Source organism: Cupressus sempervirens, chromosome 4 (genome assembly GCF_028749045.1).
Source record: "Cupressus sempervirens isolate cs-2001-9-10 chromosome 4, ASM2874904v1, whole genome shotgun sequence".
NCBI classification, from domain to species: Eukaryota; Viridiplantae; Streptophyta; class Pinopsida; order Cupressales; family Cupressaceae; genus Cupressus; species Cupressus sempervirens.
This window is the reverse complement of record NC_143121.1, coordinates 703,518,497-703,543,806: the sequence shown is the minus strand read 5'-3', so window position 1 is coordinate 703,543,806 and position 25,310 is coordinate 703,518,497. Positions and strand designations below refer to the sequence as shown.

The following is a 25,310-nucleotide window of genomic DNA, read 5'->3' as shown; positions in this document are numbered from 1 at the left end:
ATGTCTTAATCGGACCATGCAAAGTGACCTATATTTTCACAAAGGACTTTGATGAGAAGTTCTGCTTGTTTAGGTGGTAGAGATGCCACAATATATGTGATTTTTGGTATCTTCATTAAACTGATATTGACGGGCCTTGTTTCCTCTATCAAGACTAATGATATTGCAAGCCTATGATCTTGTAGGGGAAGGATGAAATCTCCATCCTCGGGTGCCTCAAAAATATTTTCATCATTGGATGCATTCTTTATTTTCTTTTCATTTTTTGAGTCGTTTGATAGTGCTCCAGAAGAGTTTTCACTTGAGAATGCTTTTCTTTGCTTTTTGGCTTTTTGTTTTATTTTCTCTATTCATTTTTGTGACTAGAGATTTCCTCCTCTCCAAAGTAACCTTTTGGATCCAACTTGTAGACATAAGCTGACTATGGCAGTTGTTTCTTGTGTGGTGTTTTAGCTCCCATGAATTTGAGGAGTGTATGCTCTGTGTAGAATTTGTCAACATGGATAACGCTTTGTTGGTCGTAATCAATGAGTTTGGGGTGAGAAAGTGGTAGGCCTATGAGGTTAATGGAAAGTTCACAGAGAATAGAGGCTCCTAAGATAAGTTCATTGAGGAAAATTTCATCATAGGATTTATTTTTTACCTCTTTAGGAATGTCTTCAACCTCAATGGGATTGCCCCTAGTTGTCGGGAGTCCATAACCTAGGCCTTTCTTATTTTCTTCTTTTTAGGCTTCTATAGGCTATCTAATTCCTAACTCCTCATGACCTAGACCACCTCCTTGATAATCCTATTTCTTGGTACCAAGGCGATGTGATTGTGGATTTTTCTTTTTGAAGTAGTCAAGGAGTTCTTCACTTTTGGGTGGGGGATCTTATATAACCATGTGCTTATATCAAGAGTTGTTTCCTCTCCATTAAGGATCTTGTTAGAAAAAAAATGTGGTGTTCCCAAGTTTTGTGAACTGGGGGGCTATGTCTATCTTTGGCTCCTAGTAGATTGGGTGCCCTATAGTATGTGGATCAAGCAATAAAGCATTAAGAGAAAAAGCATCTAAAAGACTGTATTCTCCACAACCTTGGTAGTTGATCTTAACCATGAAAAGAGTGGAGGCTAAAATTGTGTCCAAATTATGGCATGTGCTAGAGGAGTTAGCCATGGTGTTGTCGATCTTGATCCTAGTATAATGGTTGGTATATGAAGCTTCCACTACATTGCAATAAGAAAAGGATTACAGATTAGCATGGATGATTATCTTAGTGCCATTACGTGGACATTTGATGCACTGATGATATGTGGATAGAATAGCCTTCATGGTTTGAATCCATGGTCGACCAAGGAGGATGTTATATGCAAGGTTAAGATCAACTACATGACAAACTATTTCTTGAGTGGTTGGGCCAACTCTGGTAAGTAGCAGGATAGTCTCTTTAGTGGTTCATTCCATATTGTCATATTCTTTGGTAGTGGTGACCTCATTTAGGATATTTTCCTTGATGTATCCCACTTGTTTGACAAATTTTAAAGTACATAGATTCAAGATTGATCCATTATCTATCATGCCTCATTTGACAGCAAAGTCAGAGACCATGATAGCTATACAAAGTGGAAGTATATGATGAGGCTCAATAGTTGGTATGTCTGAAGTTTTGGAAGATAAGTTACAGGAGGTGCATAGATGGCCTACAAGGTTGCAGAATGTGGTGGTGTTGATGTTAGTAGGGATATGTGACTCATGAAGATCATTGTCGAGGATCTCTTGATAAAGTGGGCTTATGCATAAGAGATCCAAAATGGAAATTTGAGCTAGCATATTTCCAAGGTGTTCCAAGATTTTATACTATAGTCTTGATGGAGGTGGTCCTAATGGACGTGGTCTTGATGGAGTAGATACAGATGGTCCAACTATGTTTATTCGAGCTCTTCAAGTGGTGACCATGCATTGGGCTTCTAGGCCTTTGATATGTTAGAATCTGAAAAGATTAACAACCCAAAAAACTAGTGCAAAGAGTAAATATCTAAACTATGAATGCAAATGATACAAAATCAAAATAGCATCATAGAGTTAGTCTCCAAGACAGTAATGCAAATGCTGGAAGCAAAATAGCATTAAGAGGATGCAAAAACAAGAGATACAAACAATCATTCTCTAATGAGTGACACAAACTTTTAACTTCCAGCCATTTCTTCTTCCTCCTCAATCTTGGGAGCCAAATAGAAGCGGATGTAACCCATGTCTACAATCTTATATTTGACAACCACGGGCAATTCAGATGACAAGCTTATAGTTACTGTATTAGAAAGTGGAGTTGCCTTTGTAAAAGAATTCATATATCTCAGAGCAAATGTTAATGACACTGGCTCCTGCATCTCAATGACGGTTGCCTCCTCTAGCTTATCGACAGAGATATTTTGTCTGCAAATAATGTTAGCACTGCCAATGTCCCCCCGTGTTGAGAACTTCACGCCTTCCTTGGTTATAGAAATCACCACAGTGTCACCAATACTGCTAAGATCTTTACAAATGCGAGCAAACTCCTGAGATGGCATTCTCACAATTGCATGGTATTCTGATTCTGGAATTCCCAGATGCTCACTGTCTATGTCCATCAATTTCATTTCAAAATTTGAGATCTTATCTTGATTAGGGCTCTCAAACATGAAGATAACAGTGTCGACGCCATCATCGGCCTTCAGGGTAATGATATCATCATTGCCGGCACATTTGAGCATCTTGGCCATGTTGTTGAGGTTCATTCCCATGGACATGTTGCGATCGCAGCAGAAGTGCTTGAAACTTTCAGATCGGAGGAGGAGGGCGATGAGTGCCACGTGGCTGGAGTCCATGGCCTGCAGGGAGAAGCCTGTGGTTGAGCAATCAAAGTTGGCGTCAGTGACGAGATCCTTAATGGCCTCCAACACCTTCTTCAAGAGGCTCCCCTGCACCAGCCTGAGCTCCAACATCTTCACCTTTTGCTCTCTAATGCCACACAACTCCTCATGAAGAGCATATGCTAGAAGTGAAACTTGGGCACAATAATCAAGGAAACAAATAGCACCATTGTGATCTACTCAAAAAATTATGCACTTTCAAAAAAAGAATCGCCTCGATACGAGGTCGTAAGAGAAAGTTATGATCCTCCGAAGTTTCCAAAACGAGAACTGTGCACAATCACGACTGAAAATCTGCAATTTCTAAAGAATTCATGTATGAAAATCAAAAAACAACTCCACTAGTGGATAGAGCACAAAAAAATAGCCAAGTTCATAACAAGAATCATCAAAATCAGAGTCTGTATGAGCAAGAATGAGACATTTGAAAATTGCGTTCAAATCTGCAATTGCCAATGGAGAGGGGTATGGCTGTAGCTTTGCATGCTCAATTCTGCAAAATATACAACTTGCATGCAAAATCTAAAAGATACCCAGATGATTTTTCAGGGCTGTGAACAAAACCCAGAAAGCATTTTTCTTGCTGATGTACAGAAGATGTTGTTGTAGTGTAAATCAAACGCCTTTAACAGTAAAAAACGGCTCCAAAAAAATCAAAAAACGACCCCAACAACCAGAATATGACATGCAAATGCTAGATCAGCTTCCTAAGTCCATCAATGGCATGCTGGAACCTGTAAAACTGATTGAAAACTCCAAATATGCAAGTTGGTTGTTAGATTTGAGATTGAAACCCCAGAGAAAAACTGTTTTTGTCAAAACTTTTCTGATTCTCAGGATCATCCAAAGATGCAAGAGAAGAGCATACTTCATTTTTCAAAAAACTACAATAAAGTTTATTAGCCCCTCCCGAATCTCTCAAATAAGGAAACTAAAATCTACTCTTGCACATAGAAAAGCTCTGATACCATGTTAGAATTTGAAAAGATTAATAACCCAAAAAACTAGTGGAAAGAGTAAATATCTAAACTATGAATGCAAATGATACAAAATCAAAATAGCATCATAGAGTTAGTCTCCAAGAGAGTAATGCAAATGCTGGAAGCAAAATAGCATTAAGAGGATGCAAAAACAAGAGATGCAAATACAAGCTAGGTAGCATGCTTATATAGGCTAGGAAGAGGGAGGAGGTGGCAACACCAACCAATGAGGAGCAACCATCTATCGGACTAAAGATAGCAAAGTATCTTCCCAAGATAGCTAATGGATGCTCACATGTAGGAAGGTGACACCTCACAACCATTCACCTAATAAGACATGCTTTATTAACCTAAGCGAGATTATTAAAAGTGTAGGAAAAACCTAGCAAAATAGGAAAAATAAAAAACTACCCTAACATGATATTTATAACATTTATAGAAGGCTCGACCTGTGATATGCATCTGATTAGGTTTCCATAGTCCAAGTAAGCTGATGTATAGTTCTGAGACTTGTCTCAGTTATCACCTTGTTTGTTTTGAGCATTTTTTGGTTTTTTGGTGACCAAATTATTTGTAGGGGCTTTACTTGTGTTATATGGAGGAAAAGTATTTTGATATATTAATAATCCTATGGTTGGTGAGGCCTAGGCCCCCATTATGATCTATTTTTGGTTGATAAGATCTTGGACATAGTCCTTGAGTTGCATGCATTTAAGGGTGGTATGCCCCTTAACATGATGGAATTTGCAGAACTCATTTTTTTGTATACCAAGATGATCTAGACTGATTGTGTTCTAATGGTTGTGTCTGGGGGTGTTGAATAATGTTATCCTTGGCCAATTTCTCAAAAATAACATCAAATGATTCACCTAATGGGGTGTATACTCGAGGTTTCCTTTGAACACGTACTTTTGGTCTAGCTGAGAGTGTGATTGTGTTGGCCTAATTTTGAGGATGTTGATTGCTATGTATAGGTGGTTGTGGATAAATCAATTGTTGTTGTTGATAAGATTTTTGTTGATAAAATGTGTCAGGTGTGTCAGATGTTATCCCAATTTCATGAACATGTTGAGTGTATGTGGCTCTGTTGATAACTATGTTTTTATTTTTGTTCTAGTACTGTGGTTTGTCATTATATTGACCTTGATCTTGGGTATTTTTCTTGTAAGTCTTAATGAAACCGTATTTAATAAGTCCCTATTCAAGGCTCATACAATTTTCCTTAATGTCTTTGTAGGTTTGGAGGCAATTCATGACCATGTGATGTGCAAGACTAGGATGGGCATTGTTGATGAATATATTAACAAGGTGGCACTCAGGGATAGTACAAGAAATCTGTGTCGTGAGAGTTTACCATCTTTGTAAGTGTCTACAAGGCTTTCTCTCCCCTTTTGTTTTGCATCAACTAAGTCAACTATGGATAATTCAGTTTCAACTAGATGAGCATATTGGGCTACAAAGGCCTCTATCAGTTTAGTGAAAGTTTTGATGGTTCCATGAGGGATCTGATAGAACCATTCAAGAGAAGGCCCTCCTAATATTTTGGGAAAAAGATGTATGAGGAATATGTCATTGTAAGCCACTCTTGGAAATGCATATAAAATTCCTTGACGTGCGTAACTGGATCCTTTTTCCCCCTAAATTTATCAAACTTAGGAACCTTGAAATGCTTGGGAAACGGTGTCATCATGATTGCCTTGTCAAATGGATATGGCCAGACTATTTCAAATTTAAAAGTATTGGAATCTATCCCATCTTTGATTTCCTTGAGAGAATTTTTCATCTCTTCCCATTTAGAGTTATTTGATTTTGATATTGGTACCCCCAACCTTGGTATCCTTGGTGTAGGGTATGTCTCAAATTGTGTGGGTAAATATGGATGGTTTGTTGGATATATTATGGTGGGTTAAGTGTGGATTGAATGGTGTTATGAGCAAGATTTATGGTCTGCTAGGGTAACTTGGTTGGACATATTGCTACATCTGCTAGGAGGATTATTGTTGAGATAGGTAGATATAGGATTTTTGCCCAGATAGATAACTCTGTGATGGTTCGTGGACAAATGATTGTTGGGTGGTTGTTGCTGGAGAATTGATGGTGGAAATAATGAGGCTATAGTGTGAGAGAGAAAATTTGGCCTAACATATGATGGTTATGTTATGATATGAGAAGGTAGCTGAGTGGTGATGGGTACCAAATAGTTGGTGGAGGGAAGCATCCCTGATAGTGTTGGTTGCTCTATGGGATTGTTTTTCTACTCCCTAAGGGTGGCACAAAGAAGTAGTTAGTGATAGAGGGTAATGGATTGATTGGTGGTGGCATGGGTTGATGTGTTTGGAAAGCTAGCATAAAAGGAGTACCCTAAACAATACTTAGTTTGAGGGATAACCAAGAAAGTGTAATGGATGCAAGATGAAGGATAGACAATACTCAACAAAATGACACCAAATTCTTTAAGTAGAATGGGGGGATGGAGGATGTTTTGACCTATATTTGTTTTGAGCAAATTTGAATACCTAAAATGTATGACCTAAAAGATGATGATTCTACAAAATGCCTAAGGTAAGATGAGAATCTAGATGGAGACCTGTCTCTATGAGATGGTAAGTGAAAAGTGTGTGTGGAAGAAGAAGAACTTAATCAAAGTGGGTATAGCTAGTGTACTTAATAAGGCTTGTATTAATTCCACATCTTAGGATTAAGTTCTAAATTTTTTGATCCCACTTGGTTTGCAAAACAACATCTACACCTTCCTTATCAATGTGATCTAATTTGGTGAGCCTCAGATTAGGTGTATACTTTTTGCATCCTACTTCAATTTCCCTATAAACTATTGTTTGTGGAAGTTTAACCTTCTTGAACTTACATTTTGGTAGATCTAGCATGAGATATCTCAACTAGGTTTGTCGAAACTATGGGTTAAGGTAGTGACTACGCTAAGTATACCTTTACTTTAGTTTGGGTAATATAGATTTGCTTGGGTAAATAGGTTTAAGAAATGGTGTTTTATCAAAAGGAAAAAGTGGCTTGATTTTAGCAATAAAGAATAAAGAAGGATAGGGTAGGCCTAAGATTGTTGCAGATAGAGTTGCTAACAATTCTTTTTGAGATAGTAAGGGTAAATTTGAAGATGGATGTTTTTGAGTGTATATAAAAAAGAGGATTTTTAACCAAAGACAAAGTAATGATGTTTGTTTTGAAATGGGTTAAGTAAAAACTGACTCGCCTAAAGTTGTTGAGAATAGACTTGCTAACAACTATTTTTTTTTAAACAATAAGGATAAGACTCTTTCAGATATGATGCATTGTGAACAAAGTCTCCCAAAGGACAAAGCAACTTTGAAAGAGACAAACAAATGATCTCTTTAGCAAAAGGATTTGATAGTAACCATAAGAACATGGGTCAGTGCAAGAAGTTGGGTCTCACTTTTGGCCAAAAAGTGGAAGTGTTTTTCCTATTTTTGAAATATTTTGTCAATTGATGCCAAAATTTGAGGCATTTAGAGATTAAATATAAAAAAAATCTAGAAATAAAAATTGTAGTGCCTGGGATCTTCTTTTTTAATATGTAATTTATTTGTATACCCATATGATAGATTTTTTTTTGGTATGGATCTTTAAAAAGAACTTTTTCAAAATGCTTATTTCAAGACCATACCACAATCGTGTACAGACACCAATATTATTTGACACAACTAAATGAATTTTTGAGAATCCTTTTAAACAAAGTTACATGACACACAAAAGATTGATGAGAATGTTTTTCTTGAATTTTTTAATGAACTTTTTTTTATTAATTTTTAATTGATGATTAAGCTAATTTCTAAAACATCTCATGTATGGATGCCATAATTTAATCAAAAAAAAAAAATTTTAAAATTAAAAATTAATTATTTTAAACTTTAAAAGAATTGTGTGATGATTGATGACATGTAAATTAATTTACAAAATATGAAAAATTAAAAGAGTTATTAAAGTTTTAGTGAAAGTCACTATTTAACGTTTAAGAGATACTTTTGATTAATAAATAATGGAAAAATAGAAAATGAACTCATAACACTATAAAATTTACATTTTTGAAATCAGAATAGTAAGACCTATAATGGGTTTTTGTTTCGTCAAAAAATTAATGGAGACGACCATACAAAAATTACAACAATCCCTAAAATTGTTGATTAAATGCCTTAGAAAAAAAATGGTTCATGAAGTCATGGCTTGATGGGACCAAGCCTATGCCATGCCCTTCCCTAAGGAAAAACCTAAAGCAAATTTGTGGCAATTCCAGATTCCCACCTATATCAACTAGAATCAGGCACCCGATTTGTAATTCAAAAATTGGGTGCCCAATTCAGTTTTAACCGTTGACAAAAATGGGTACCCAATTGTTTAAAAAATAGGTACTCGATTATTTAAAAATTGGGTACCCATTGTTTAAAAATTGGGTACCCAATTTTTAAACAATCGGGTACCCAATTCTGATATATCCATGGGCCCCAAAAGATGTTGGAAATCTAATGAAAAGATCATTGTTGAATGTTGAAGAATGATGAAGATTGTTGCAAAGAGGGAGATTGTTGTTAAAGAATATTTTCAATCATTGTTTTGTCATTGATGTCAAACTTTCTATTTTTGGAATGACAATTGCTTATAAGATCCAAGTACTATCACTTAGTTGATTGATGAATAGGATTTAATCAACAAGATGTAAAAAGAGTACCTAAGGGAAAGGTTGAGTTATGATTTTGTAGTGAAGTGCAAGGATTAGTTAAGAAAATGGTTAAATGATATATTGATAACATACTTGAAGATACAGAGGCTGGTCACACTTAGAAATACTGAAAGAATAAGTTGAAACGAGGTTGACTGCAAGGCTTACCTAAGTTCATTAGTGAGTGTCAAGCAAGCTAGTTCAAGTCGAGCAATTTTTTAGTAGGTGTCGAGCAAATGAAAAATCTAGTGTGTGCCGAGTAATACAGAAGGAGCCAAGCATGTTCAGGAGCCAAGCAAAGTAACAGGTGTTGAGCATTAGAAAAACTTAGTGGATGTTGAGTAAATCCATAGTAGGTGTCGAGGATTAGTAAAATGTAGTTGATGCTGAGTAACACAGTATATGTTGAGAACCAAAATTTAAATAGTGTTGAGCTACCACATTATTTGAAAAGTCAAAGATTCACCAAATCTGACCTAACAAGTTTTTTACCTTGAATTTTGTGAACTAGTTGGAGGATAAGGATGATGATCTAGTGGCACAAAATTTTATCTAAACTATTTTTGAGTGAATTCAAGAGGATTCTTCATGATGTTTCTAGAAGGAACAAGATGTGGGTTAGATTCAATGAACCCTACCTAATCCATTCAAACTGAAATTAAAGGAGGGAAGAATCAAGCAGGAAAAGCAATTCCAGACTTCTATTTAAGGAGTCATAGGCCAAGAAGCTAGAGTTGCTAGTGTGCCAGATTGAAAAGTGGTTGAAAGGTGTCAAGGAGAAGGAAGAATAGAGCATAGAGACTCTGCTTCAATTAGTGGTCATAAAGAAGATTGCACTGGTATATCGAGCATGAAGACTCAAGGATACAAAGCTTGAAAGGGGAACAAGTTATTAGAGCTACAGAGACTAAAAAGCCAGGCAATGTGAAGAGTTGAACTATGATATGAAATATGCAAGATAAGTTGTGATTTGTATCAGATCAAAAGCCCTTGTTGTTACTCTCTAACAATTGTATCAGGTAGGGTAAAAATCCTATGGACTTAAGTTGGTTTAACAACCATTTGTAAATCCTTTAATAGGGTGGCATTCCAAGTGAATGTTCTAAAGTCCTCTAACCAGGCCCACTTTTAATAGGGTGGATAAATCCTTTAACCAAGTCATATTTAACAGTGTGTTGTAGCCTTTCACAGGGCATCACTTCAGAAGAGTAAGAATTGAGTAGCATGTTACTGGTGGTTTTTCCCAAATTGGGTTTCCACATAAATCATTGTGTTATGTGTTGATCTTTCATGTGTTATGCTTGCATATTGATTTACAGTAACTTGCTAAGTAGGAAAGTTTAAGCTTGAATGAATGAATTGTTTTAAAAGGCTCACCTTACTTGATAAAAGTTTTAATTGGACATTTAGACCTTGAATAACCGATTCCCCCCCCCCCCCCCCCACCTCTCAGTTATTCTAAAGCATTTCTAACAATTGGTATCATAGCCATCTGCTAATTTAGTTTAAAGGTAATAGAAGCAAGAAGATCAAGATGTCCAAGAGAGAAGTTCCCAAGCTCAAAAAAGATAACTACATAGCATGGAAAAGTCTAATAAAACTACACTTTGGATCAATAGGTGATTATGCAAAAACCTTAATTGGAGTGACATGTAGATCCACTTGGACCCCTTTCTGCAAATGATTTAAACAAAAGGAAGGAGCATAATCAGGCAATGCTAGAGATTGCCACTGCACTCAACTATGTTGAATTTGATGACATCAAAGGATGTGATTCTACATTCAAAATGTGGAAAGTCTTGTCAGATATCTATGGAGAAAATCAAAATGTTCAAAGAGCCAAGAGAGAAAGCCTCAGAAGAAAATTTGATGACATGAAAATGGAGGAAGGTGAGAATGTTGCACAATATGCATCTAGAATGAAAGAAGCGGTAAGTGCAATAAGGAGTCTAGGTGGTCATTTGGAAGATGAAATTACCAATAGAAAATACTTAAGAACTTTTCTCCCCATCGATGCTATTAGAGTTTCAGCCATCCAAGAGCTAAGGTGTGTACCAGGAAACACACTAACCTTTGAAGGAATAGTAGGAAGACTTACTGCATTTGAATTATCCAATTATGATAACTACAGACCTAAAAATCTTGAATCTGCTTTCAAGGCTAAGTTATCATTAAAAGATACTGAGGAGGTGAAATCAAAGAAGAAGAGTAGAAAAGGAAAACATGCATCTAGTGACAGCAGCATAGATGAAGAGGATGTGGAATAATTGGAAGCACTACTAGCTAGAAGATTCCACAGAGGCAAAGGCAAATTCAAAGGTAAGCTCCCTATTTTTAATTACAACAAAGTAGGACATATTATTGTAAGATGTACACAGAAGAAGAACTACAAAGAGGGAAACAAGTACAAGAACAGAAGAGAAGATGATAGCAGAGATTACAAGGAGAAAGGTAAAAGATGCTACATTGTTGAAGAAGATTCTGATGAGAATGATGCTGAAGTAATTTATGTAGCCATGAAGGATGAATAAGATGAAGATGAAGAAATAGCACTAGTAACCTATGTGAACAAGAGTGACAAATGGATCATAGATAGTGGATGCTCATATCACATGACAAGAGATAAAAGTAAGTTTATTACCTTTACTCAGTATGATGGAAATAGTGTTAGATTTGGTAATGATGCTCCATGATAAATCAAAGGAAAGGGCTCTATTAAAATTACAGAAAAAATTTCATGTAATAATGCATACTATGTTGAAGGATTGAACTACAATTTGTTAAGTGTGTCACAATTAGGCAATGTAGGTTGCAAAGTAGAATTTGGAAACAAAACTGTCAAAATCTATGACATTGATGGAAATATAATAAGAAAAGGTGAAAAAACTAGGGGTAATTTTTTTTACCTACATATGGAAGATGCAAACTATCTTATTGTTAGACTTGATGATGTTTGGTTATGTCATAAAAGGTCGTGTCATGTTAACTTTGACAATCTGATTAACATCAGCAAAAAGAAGAAAGTCAGAGGTTTTCCTAAGCTGAAGAAGCCTGAAAATATAATGTGCAAACAATGTCAACTAGGGAAGATGACCAAGTCAAGTTTCAAAAGGAAAACCTACACTTCCAAAGAAGTACTAGAGTTAGTGCATACTGACTTGTGTGCCCCAGTAGAAGTAAAAAGCTACCTTGGAGATAGATACATAATGCTATTTGTGGATGACTATTCTACAATGATGACTGCCATGTTCTTGAAACAAAAATTTGATGCATTTCAAATGTTTAAGTGGTATTTGGCTAGGGTTGAGAAGGAAATAGGCAAAAGTTGGAAGTGCCTAAGACCAAAAATAGGAAGAGAGTTTACATCAAAAAAGTTTGAGATATTTTGTAATGATAAAGGTATCAAAAGGCAAACATCAACACCAAGAACTCCCCCATAAAATGGGATTGTAGAAAGAAGGAATAGATCAATAATAGACTATGCCAAAACATTGATGATGGAGAAAAATGTTACTCTGAACTACTAGAGAGAAGCTATAAGTATTATTGTTTACACCCTAAATCGAGTACAAGTCAAGAAAGGTACAAATGCAACACCTTTTGAACTATGTTATGGTCACTCACCTAATGTAAAACATTTCAAAGTATTTGGTTGTAAATTCAATATTATCAAAGATACTAGGAATGGCAAGTTTGATGCAAAGAGTGATGAAGGCATATTCCTTGGATACTCCACTAGAAGTAAGGCATATAAGTGTTTAAATACTAACACTAACAAGATTGTGGAGAGTGCAAATGTAAATTTTGATGAGCATGCAGAAGTCCAAGTTAATGAATCCAAGAAACTAGAAGAGTATATATCTTTTGTATACTTTTACGAAGGAATACCAACTAAAGATGAAGCTACCAATCAAGTTGGGAATCAACAAAAAAGTTTAGTATCAACCAAGTCACAACCAGTGAATGTCGAGCTGCATTCAGAAGCCAAGTTGCAGAATGAAGAAAATGCACATTTTGATTATAAAAATAGTACATATGAAAAAGATGATGAAATACCAGAAGAAGTGCTAAGTGACTCTGAAGCTAAAGGACCAAACATGGAAAGAAGGACAGAACCAAGGCTAGCCAAGTATGTGAGAAGACATCACCCTGCAAAAAAAATCATTGGTGATAAGGATGCAAGACCAATGACAAGGAATAGACTAAGAAATGAATCATGTCTACTAAGCAAGATTGAGCCCAAAATAGTGAAAGATGCACTACAAGATGATAGTTGGCATAAAGCTATGGAAGAAGAGATAGATCAAATTGAGAAGAACAAAACTTGGACTCTAGTTCCTAGACCAACTAATAAAAATGTAATTGGTAGAAAATGGGTCTTCAGTGAGAATGGTGAGATAACAAGAAATAAGGCCACATTAGTCTACAAAGGTTATGCACAAGAAGAAGGACTGGACTATGGGGAAACATTTGCCCCTATTGAAAGAATGGAAGGAGTAAGAACACTACTTGCATATGTTTCTTACAAAGGTTTCAAAGTCTATCAGATGGATGTAAAGTCTACTTTTCTGAATGAAATATGGGAAGAGGAAGTCTACATAGAACAACTAGAGGGATTTGTTGATGACAACAACAAGGATATGGTTTTAAAACTACAGAAAGCACTCTATGGTTTGAAGCAAGCACCTAGAGCATGGTATGAGAGATTGCATAAATATCTTATGAAGATAAGATTTGAGAGAACAAATGATAACAAAAACTTGTATTCTGTATTTGAGCTTCTGGGTAAGATTGTGTAAGATTTTTTAGCATCAGCATTTTGGATCATACTCTATGATCCATCATTAGGATGTTAAAGAGAGAGCTAAGAAACTTGTATATCAAGGCAAAAAAAGGTAAAGACATTTTGATATCTAAAATCTTTGTTGATGATATAATATTTTTTGGAAAAGATTTCCTAAGCAAAGATTTTGTTGATCAAATGAAACATGAGTTTGAGATGCAATGTTTGGAGAAATCAAATTATTTGTTGGATTGCAAGTACATCAATTGAAGCATGGCATATTTGTGACCCAATCAAAATACATCAAGGAGATAGTCAAGACATTTGGATTAGAAGACTCAAAACTAGTCAGTACACCAATGGTAACAAGACATAAGTTATCTAAGAATGATGAGTCAGCTGAAGTAAACCAGATAATGTATAGATCAATGATTGGAATGTTGCAGTATGTTGTATATAGTAGACTAGACATTGCATTAGCAGTTGGAATAGTGGCAAGATTTTCTACTAATCTAAGAGAAAATCATCTAATGGTAGTAAAGAGAATATTGAGGTACCTAAAAGGAACTGATAACTTTAGTTTCTACTACAAGAGAAGTGGAAAGTTTGAGTTGAGAGCCTACACTGATGCAAATTGGGAAGGTAATATCAATGATAGAAAAAGCACTAGTGGAGGATCACTTTTCTTAAGAAAAAGATTGATTACTTGGACCAGTAAAAAGCAAAGTTGTACCTCACAGTCCACAACAGAAGCTGAATATGTTGTAGCTACTACCAATTGCACCAATATTGTATGGATCAAACATCTATTGCAAGGTATGAAGAAAGAAGTAACTAAACCTATGATACTCTATTGTGATAATACAAGTGTCATAAACATATCCAAGAATCTTGTAATGCATGCCAAAACAAAGCATATTACAATTAAGTATCACTATGTAAGGGAATTGGTGAAAGACAAGAAAGTAAGGATGGAACATGTCAGCTCAAAAGAATATATTGCTGACATCTTTACAAAAGCACTACCTAAAGATGCTTTTGAGTATCTTAGAGGTAAGTTAGGGGTGATACCCCTATCCAAGGTTGTTTGAAGCAAAAGCAAGACTGCCCTACATCAAAAGAATTGATTGTTGAAATATTACACATTGATGCAGAGGATAATTTACTTTAGGATCATCCTTGAAGCAATTAAAGTGTTGAAGTTCCAAATTAGTCACAAGCAAGGTGACAGAGGAAGAAATTAGAATACCTACAAATGCTACACTTGCATGTTAAGATGTTGAACTAGTAAGTTTTTGGCATTCTTGTCAAAGAGGGAGAAGTAATAAGAAATTGATCAATAGTTGACAGAGAAGTAGCAAGAAATTGATCAATAGTTAAGGGAGAAGTAGCAAGATCAAATGGAAAAAGGGAGAAGTAGTTAGATACAAGAATAGCAGAAGGTGATCAATGTATGCAAAGGGAGAAATAATGTTAGAAGGAGTTAGTTGCAGTAGAAAGAAAAAGAATGTTCATATATGAAAAAGGAAATAGTAGCTCAAAAGGAGAAAATGGTATAGACAAGAATCAATCAGAGGAAGATAGTTTATCAGCAAAAAATTTAGAGGGAGTCATAAACTAGTTTATGTTGGTGATAGAAAGAATAGTTTTGAATAAAGTTTTCTTTTTAGCATTTGATTTACTATTTTAACCAAGTTAGCCTTTAGTTAACTTAGTTGATCAATTTGGTTTGCCATCAATGCCAAAGAGGGAGATTGTTGGAAATCTGATTGAAAAGATCATTGTTGAATGTTGAAGAATGAAGAAGATTGTTGCAAAGAGGGAGATTGTTGTTAAAGAATGTTTTCAATCATTGTTTTGTCAATGATGTCAAAGCTACTATTTGTTGGAATGACAATTTCTTATAAGATCTAAGTACTATCACTTAGTTGATTGATGAATAGGATTTAATCAAGAAGATGTAACAAGAGTACCTAAGGAAAATGTTGAGTTATGATTTTTTAATGAAGTGCAAGGATCAGTTAAGAAAATGGTTAAATGATGTATTGATAACATAATTGAAGATATAGAGGCTGGCCACACTTAGAAACACTGCAAGAATAAGTTGAAACAAGGTTGACTGCAAGGCTTAACTAAGTTCATTAGTGAGTGCCAAGCAAGCTAGTTCAAGCTGAGTAGATTTTCAGTAGGTGCCGAGCAAATGAAAAATCTAGTGTGTGCTTTGTGTGCTAAGTAATACAAAAGAAGTTGAGCATGTTCAAGAGCTGAGCAAAGTAACAGGTGCCAAGCATTAGAAAAACTTAGTGGATGCTGAGTAAATCTACAGTAGGTGTTGAGCATCAGTAAAATTTAGTTGATGTCGAGTAACATAGTATGTGCCTAGCACCAGAATTTCAATAGTGTTGAGCTACTGCATTATTTGAAAATGTTAAAGATTCACCAAATCTAAGCTGAAAAGTTTGTTACCTTGAATTTTTTGAACCAGTTGGAGGATGAGGACGATGTGCTGGTGGCACAGAATTTTATGTAAACCATTTTTGAGCAATTTCAATAGGATTCTTCATGATGTTTCTAGAAGGAACAAGATGTGGGTTAGATTCAATGAACCCTACCTAATCCATTCAAACTAAAATTAAAGGAGGGAAGAATCAAGCAAGAAAAGCAATTCCAGACTTGTATTTAGGCAATCACAGGCCAAGAAGCTAGAGTTGTTGGTGTGCCAAATTGTGAAGTAGTTGAAAGGTGTCAAGGAGAAGGAAGAACGAAGCACAGAGACTCTACTTCAATTAGTGGTCATAAAGAAGATTACACTGGTATATTGAGCATGAAGACTCAAGGAGACAAAGCTTGAAAGGGGAACAAGTTGTTAGAGCTACAGAGACTAAAAAGCCAGGCAATGTGAAGAGTTGAACTATGGTATGAAATCTGCAAGATAAGTTGTGAGTTGTATTAGATCAAAAGCCCTTGTTGTTACTCTCTAACAATTGTATCAGTTAGGGTAAAAATCTTATGGACTTAGGTTGGTTTAATAGCCATTTGTAAATCCTTTAACAAGGTGACATTCTAAGTGAATGTTCTAAAGTCCTCTAAGTAGGCCCACTTTTAACAAGGTGGATAAATACTTTAATCAAGTCACATTTAACAGTGTGTTTTAGCCTTTAATAGGGCAAGCATTTCATAGGGCATCACTTCAGAAGAGTGAGAATTGAGTAGCATGTTACTAGTGGTTTTTCTCACATTGGGTTTTCATGTAAATCACTATGTTATGTGGTTATCTTTCATGTGTTATGCTTGCATACTGATTTACAGTAACTTGCTAAGTAGGAAAGTTTAAGCTTGAATGAATGAACAGTTTAAAAAGGCTCACCTTACTTGATAAAAGTTTTAATTGGACATTTGGACCTTGAATAACTGATTCACCCCCCCCCCCCAGTTATTCTAAAGCATTTCTGCCAAAATATGCCCCCCAGACCACTTTTTAATAGTTTCAATTTGCAATAGGGAATTCTGTCATAGTTATTCCATTTTCTTGTCTTCTTCTACAATTTGCAAGCTGATGATTTTAATTCAAAACTGGTGCAAACATGGGATCAAAACATCAAAGAAAGAAGAAATTAAAAGTTCTGACAAATGAGGAGATTGCAACAAATAAAGAGTGTGAAGCACAATGTCAATGAGAGAGAAGACAAAGAATTAGAGAATTGAGCAATGTTTCAAAGCAAAAAGACATTGAGGATACTACAATGGATGAAGAGGCTAAAGAAGAGAACCCATTACAAGGAGATTCAGGTGCACATTCTAACCAAATATTCAATACACGTGTGTCTCCAAACCCTCAAAAAAAAATTTCATGATGAAATTGGTATTTTTTAGAAGCGGGTTGTGATTTAAATGATTTAGATTTTCTTCATCAAAACAGATTGTCAAATGATCATGCACAACAAACTCTAATGGAAATGCATGCCCCAAAAGAAATACCAAAAAAAAAAATTAAATGAGATTCAAATCCCAAATAACAATGAAAATAAAATGCCAATTGAAAATAATAATTGTATGAATGTAGACATAGAAACACCATTTACTGAACAAACATGTCAGAATGATGCTAAAGTGCCTAAACACAATTTTCATTTTCCTAATGATGTGCTAGATAATCATGAGGGATTGATTTTATGGAGACAAATTAGAACACATGCTAATAGATTATATAAACATTTTTTTATAATAAGAAATTTGGGTATCAATGTTAGTTGATGTTGCAACTAATCAAAATGTCTAAAATGCAAAAAGTAATGAAAAGGTTAGGAATGTATGTGAATCCTAAGAATAAAAATGAGTCTTTAAAATAAGCTATATCCACTGTTTCTAGTGCCTTTGATGTTATTAGAAAGAAAAGTCACTTTAAAGATAAAAATGCAGCACGATGAGCAATAACAACAGCTTTAGTTAACAAATAAACAACTAAAAAAGATTGATTAGTAACATAAGTGGATATCTTAATATGAATTGTAAGACTTTAGAAAGAGCTGTAAAGAGAAGAGTTAACTTTGAATATGATCCAACAAATATTTTGTGGACTTCTAGTGGTAGACTCCCAAGATGTGATATGAAACTTACTAATGAAGTTAAAAGTTTGGTTGAAATTTTTTGGCATGATAATACAAGAGTATCACCTAATTCAAGAGATGTTCTTAAATTGAGAGTTGGGTCAAAAATATGTGATCCACATCCTAAACACCTTTTGGACATGACTCAAACTGAATTGTTTAGAAAATTTGTAGATGGTAAGGTGTTAACTATTACCATTAGTCGAAGATCTTTTGAAAAGTGTAAACCATGGTGTGTAAGGATTAACAAGGAAATAATCACATTTTGTTGCAAAACTCATATTCAATTTCATTACCATTATGATGTATTTCAATCTATACTTGGTATCATGCATAGTAAAGAAATGTTGCAAGAATGTGGTATAAAAATACCACCTCAAACTATAAAGGATTTCATATCAAGTTTGTTTTGTAAGCCACCTAATGATCAATACTTTCTTTTCAATGGATGTCTTTTTGGTACATGTGATATGTGTGGCAATCTTTCTTTGTTAGATGAATGTTTGCATGAAAATACTTTGACTACTTTTGGACAACAATTAGTTGAGGTAAAAAGATTCAAAACTATTAAATATCCATTAAAAGATGGGAAGATTGGAAGAAGGTGTGATCTAGTTATAGATAAAGTTAGTTGTCATGCATTTATGGATGAGTTTAAGAGTGATCATACCAAAATATTTTAAACACTCTCAATATGCTAGATGGCTTGATGGACAATTTTGCATATGTAAGAATACATTTCCAATTGGTACTATACTTTTAGTTGTTTATTTTGCAGAGAACTACACATTTGCACTGCAAGATGAGGTACAACCACAATATTACAATTCAGTGCAAGTAATAATTTATGTTCATATAGTTTATAGGCATGCACTTGATAGTACAGAGGAGGATCCAAAAATATTGAGAGAGTACCATTTTTATATGAGTGGTAATAAACTTCATTCATCTGAGTTTGTCCAATATTGTGTCAAGGTCTTTTATTATAATTTAAAAGAGAGACAAATTTAAATGACACAACATTGGATATGGTTAGATAATTGTATAGGACAATTCAAGAATGCTAGAATGTTCTATTGGTTGAGTAGGACACATAGGCAAACTAACATCCAACATGTGTGGAGTTTTTTTGAGGTTGGACATGGTAAAGGAGAACATAATGGTGTTGGTGCATGCATGAAGAGAGCCCTTAGTAAAGAGCAATTAAAATTTGAGGAAAAAGCCAAATTTAAAAATGTACATGAGATTGTTAAATGGTGTAACAAATATTTATACATAGGATCAAGTGAGAACTCTACAATCAAACATTTCTTCTACCTAGTTGAAGAGAAGAATATTTTTTCAAGATATGACAGTGATACAATTAGTGGGTCAGCTAAATGGTATTCATTTAGCAATTTAGATTCTAACACTTGGACTATATGGACTAGGGAGCTTGCTTGTTTTTGTTAGTTTTGTCTTCCAGGTGAATGGGAAGAATGCGAGAATATAGAATGGGTTGAAGATTGGCAACAAAAATCATTAGCACCTACTAACACACATTTTCAACTTGATATAGTAAATGAAGGCCAGAATGTTACTTTTGTATTAGAAGACTATGATTGTATTTCAAACCTCATAGAACCTGGTATGCACAATTTAATTAGATTTTGTTGTGATCATGCTTCAATTTATATTATTTATTTATGTACATGTCATTAATATAATTTAAGTACATACATGTCTTTAACATATTATTTATATATGTAGACATGTGATTAAAGTGTTTATGTACTTTATCTTATCTTGTAGGACATGTTTATGTTGTTATTGCACCTAATGATAATGATGAACAGACTAAATATTGGCTAGCTAGATGTGTGAAACCTAAGAAAAAATTGATATGTCATCAAGTAGACAATGATGGTTTTGAGTATCTAGTTGGGTCTATTGTTGTAGCTGGCACCTAGCTATGTAGATACCTAACAAGAAGAAATGGATTGCCAACATTTGAAGACTGCCAATACGAAAACAAGATTTTACACTATTCTCATTTGGTTGCAGCAACGAATATCAAATTAGAAAGATACAAAGGGAGACTCGCCAATAAGGTATTATGGACAATTTCAATGGACGAGCATGAGATAATTATAGATGCATTGCAAAAGAGAGAGGATGCAAATGGTATAGTCAGATGACTACATTTATATCAAACACATGTAAGTTTCTTCTTTATTGTGCTATTTTTATATATGTCCTTAGTATATTTAATTACACGTATGTATGCATTGTCAATAGCAAATTAGAGAACTTATATATACCTCTTATTCAGGTCTCATTACAATTTATGCAAATTTAAATGTTAAGGTGGATTGAATATCAACATCTTGTACAATTAAACATAGTGAGTACATACAAATTACACATATTTACATAGTTCAGATAAATTTATGCTTTAATTAACATGTGTTTTTGTTTTACAATTTTATTTTACAAGAACTCATTTGAAGAAATGTGTTGAACCACTTTTATATTTTGAGTTCACTTCTATAAATATGTCATTGACATTGTCTTAAATATATTGTGAAACATGTTGTAAACATTTAAAAATAGGAGTTTACTTCTATTTGAAAGTTAAAGGTGTGCACTTGATATTATAAATTAATTGTCAATTCAAGTAATGAGCTCCTAATTTTTTCCATTACTTTTACATTCAAACATGTCTAAATTAATGTTTGTGTATATAAATAGTTAAAATTATTGTTAAATTACCATATACTTACAAAATATGTCATAACATGAATAAAATATGTCACAATAAAGAAAATGGTTTGAATACTTACAACATCATCTAACATAATAATATATATTACATACACTAGCATGATAAGAAGTCATAAAAAAATAGTGCATGGTCTAACATGATCTATGAAGTCAAAAAGTACATATAATACAGTTAACTATCCTAATACAAAGTGTATCAAAATAAACACTGTGTCATAAAAACACAATCTAAAGGTGCTAAAAAGACCTAATCTATTTGATCTGCAGTCCTCTTTAGTCCACGCGAAGAGGACTCAAATGGATCATCCTATGTAACATGAGTTGTCTCATCATGTGGGACACCTCGTGAGGTAGATGGATCATCCTATGTAACATGCATTGTCTCATCATGTGGGACACTTAGTGAGGCAGATGGATCATCATGTGTAACATGAGGTGTCTCATCATGAACATGCTTAATTGAAATGGGTTTCAAAATCTAGCTTGAAAATAAATTAAATATTAATTACATAATAAAAATAATACCACATGAGATGGGTGTCCCTGTGTAATAGGAGGATGTGCACTGTGAAAGCTACCAAATGCAGTAGTTGTGAGGTCCTGTAATTTATAATACATACATTTTTAAAATTTGATAAAGAGCATAATTAACTATGTATGTACATAAATCACAAAACTAACCTCAAAGGATGATGTAGGTACCTCCATCTGGCTTAGTTCTAGACTCTCAGCAACACTCATGGCAGCATAGTCCTAAAATTATGGATCCATTAAAGTTGAGTCAAAATTATATATACATGAATTGCAAAGTACGTAAACTAAAAGTACATAATTTGTACACTACATTTTTTATACACTATAAAAGCATGTATATATATCATACCTAAGTAGTAGCCACTATCACAGATGTGTCTAAAGATATGCTAGCACAATGACCATCGGCATGTCTCAGATGGTCAATAGATGGAGTCAAAAATAAACTATACTGAGGCCTATATGGATAAGTATGATCCATCACTGGTTCATAAAATCAAAACACATAAAATTATACACATGAATCAAAGTTGTTTAGATTATAAGCTAATAAAAATGTACATACATAAAAATATTACAAACTATTTTCCTCAAGTCAAAAGTTCATTCCATAGGTATTTGAGGTTGTCCCTTAGTGGTCAATGGATCAGAACCTGTACTGACATCAAATTGTGTAGCAGCCAACAATCCTTACAAAATCAGATAAAAAGAGCATATGAGCATATGTTATTAAATTTGAGTTTGAATGTACATTTTTATAGTGTAATTCAAAGTGCATACCATATGAGGGATGTCAACATCTGTAGGTCTCAAAAAAAGACTATACTACCTTCTAGGAGGAACAATATCATCCATCCTCTATTATTTCAAAATCAACATACATTAATATGGTTAATACAATTACACATGTATGTAGAAAGTAAATAATTATGTACTTTATATTTAAATTTTAATTAAAATTTTACTTGTTGCTCCTGACTGTCTTCGGGCTCTCATTGCATGAGGTCAACAAATGATGACAAATCAATATCATCACCACCATCACCATGGGCAACATATATGTCATCATCAAAATCATAATGGTCATCATGTGTTGCATCAACATCGCTCTAGGGGCCTCTGCATATATCTCCACAGGTAGTACAAACGTGTCCAAGTGGACGAATATCTCTTGCCTACGTCCACTTCTCTGCTAAATTTCCTGAAAGGGCACTAAATGAGGTAAGAGCAGATGACACTACTCGATGATGGTGTGGCATTGGGACAATTGGTGTGGGAAGAGGTACAAGAGGCTAAGGCTATATGTTTTTTCTCGTTCTATCACTCAGCTTTGCCCCATGCCTATCCTAAGGCATCCCTCCACCAACCCCCTAAAATACTCTAATATCAAAATAATTGGGTTTCAAAACCAATTCAAACTTAGCCTATAGTTTCTTAAGGAAGTACATGGGCACCTCATGATTAGCGTGTGGTGGATGATCAAATACCATCCACCACCTCTCCCAAAAGTGTGTTGTTATACATGGATGCATGCACCATCTAATAGAAATGTGAGGCTTCTTATCGCTAATCTGCTCACCTGTCTTAAGGTTTAAAAAATATCTAGTAAAATGTCCTTTAATTATTTTGAGATTATGGACCTCTCTATAGGATAGGCCATCAAAATAATAGGCACACATGTTTTGCCTCCATAATGTAAAGCTATCAATATCAAAATCCAAATGCTTTATAGAGCTAACGATGCCTTGCATGTTATTCACAAAGGCATAGAAGGTGAGGAGGGGGGTGGGACTTGTGCCTAATAGTCTCAATATCTCACATGAAGTTGCTAAGGTTACACCTCATGCTCTCTCATAGATCCTCTACAGTAGGTGGTGGAGGAGGACTAGGTGGTTGTGGAGGTGGGGGTGGAGGTGGAGGTGGAGATGGAGGGGGTGGAGGCGGGGGTGGGGTAGGGGGAGGGGATGGTGGTGAGTCCATCAAATATAATCTACATATATGTTTAAACAACATAAAAAATCACAAAATTACTATTTAATAAAATAAATATAAAATATCAATTATATAAATGCACAGATATTTAAAACTATATCAATTAAATAAATAAAGTTAAACACTTAAGTAAACTTTAATGTTAAGGCTAATTGAGCATTATAACAAATTTAAGCCCAATCATAAAATAATACTCCAAAAAACTATATTAATAAATCAACTTAAATGTGAATTCTAAAAATATCTTATATAAATATGTTTATGATTTTGGCTTATCAAATTTGTACAATTAAGGATCACTATTAAAATAATTAGTCCATTGAACATATAAATAAGATTGTGGTTTGGGTTAGGATTGAACATATTATAATATCACACATAATTAGCCTTTCAGATGGTGACATCTATAGGGAAATGTGTTGGTTGCCAAGAATTGAATAAATAACTCTTTAAGTATGCTTAAATAACTCTTTAAGTGGTTATGTTTTAAGTTTCTATGTAGATGGTAGATCTTTATCTACGTGTCTCTGTTATTAGGAGGAAATATAAATCTAGTTTTTATGTTAGATATGAACTTTTTTTGTCTATGCAAGTTCAAAGGAACATGTTTTTTATATTAAGGAAAAGGATGTGAAAGTGCCCAATAGTTTAACCATTATTTTGTTAGATTATGATCTAGATCCTACATGGAATTACTTTATGAAAAAATGTAGTGATTTTTTTATTATTAATATTTTATATCATGCTAGAGTAGTTACATTCCTATTCTATTTAGTTTTTAAAGTTTTGTTGAAAACAATATTACAGTTATAGGTTTATGTCCTAGACCCCTAATTGACCTTATAGAAAGGGAAAATATATTTTGGTACTCCTATAAGATTTGTTATTCAACACTATCTATGCATTTATTTGGCCTACTAACAATCTAGTTCATATATTTGAAGTGGTTCCTATGAAAAATATAGTCAATTCTCCATTTAAGAATGAGAAAAAAGAAAGATAGAGACAACAACAGATGGTCTATCTTTAGACACCTAAATTTGATTACACTGCTTTGGTAATCTAATTTAGCCATCTCTAAAGGCATCATTAATTAAATTCTTATTTAATTAATCCTTTGCCATCCCTAGTTGATTAATTTAATTAATCATCTATAGTCCTAATTGATAAATCAAATAATCTATTATTTATCAATTAAATCCTTTTCTCCTATCTAATTCCAAAAATCCCCATTTATTAAAATAAATCTATTTGATAAATGAAATCCTCAAATTCAAAAACCCCTAACCTATCTCTAATCCTCCATTTAGCCTAATCCACCCCATCCACCCATACTAACCAAGCTTAGCCACTAACTCACCCACCCTCATTAATGCCATCCACTTGCACATCTCTAACATCCCTAATCTAATCCTAAACCCAAGCCTAATCCACCCCCTAATGTTGTCACATTCCTTAAACAAGTTTAAGACTTTCCTAATCCAAACCAAAGTCTCCCCTCAAAAAACCCAACCACTAAGTCATGAGTGCTCTTAAAAAACATAAAAGACTCTTACAAGCCCACTCATGACTCTTACACCCATCTTCCACACTCTTCCCTCTTCCACACCCATTCCTCTTACATCCCTCTTACATACTCAACCCCACTCATCATGCCTTTAACCAACCCTTTACCCTACCCTCTCACACTCATCCTCCTTGTGACAAGTGTCACCTTCCCATTGGTGCTAAACAAGCACAATCCATGTGCTCCCCTTTGAGTGCATCTTAGCCCCCCTTAAGCCTTCATCCATCCTTGCATCTAAGCCCTCCATCCCTCTACCCCTTAGCCTATAAATTGAATCTCATCCCAAGCCATTTCATCAACAATCTTTGAGCTAAAGTTACTATGCTATTTTAAGAACCAAAGCCATCAATCTTACCCTTATAATGCCAAATTGAGAGCTCACAAAGCTACCAATTTGCCATTACCCATCTCCATTGAAGCAGCTTTTGAGCATCCTGAGCATACATCCATAGCAAAAGGACACATCTACAGAATCAAGAAAGCA

General features: G+C 34.4%; 1 pseudogene; it reads right to left on the bottom strand.

Moving 5' to 3' along the window:
- Nucleotides 1-2,167: 2,167 nt before the first annotated feature.
- On the bottom strand, nucleotides 2,168-2,991 carry LOC149563202 (DNA sliding clamp PCNA pseudogene; annotated as a pseudogene).
- Nucleotides 2,992-25,310: the final 22,319 nt, after the last annotated feature.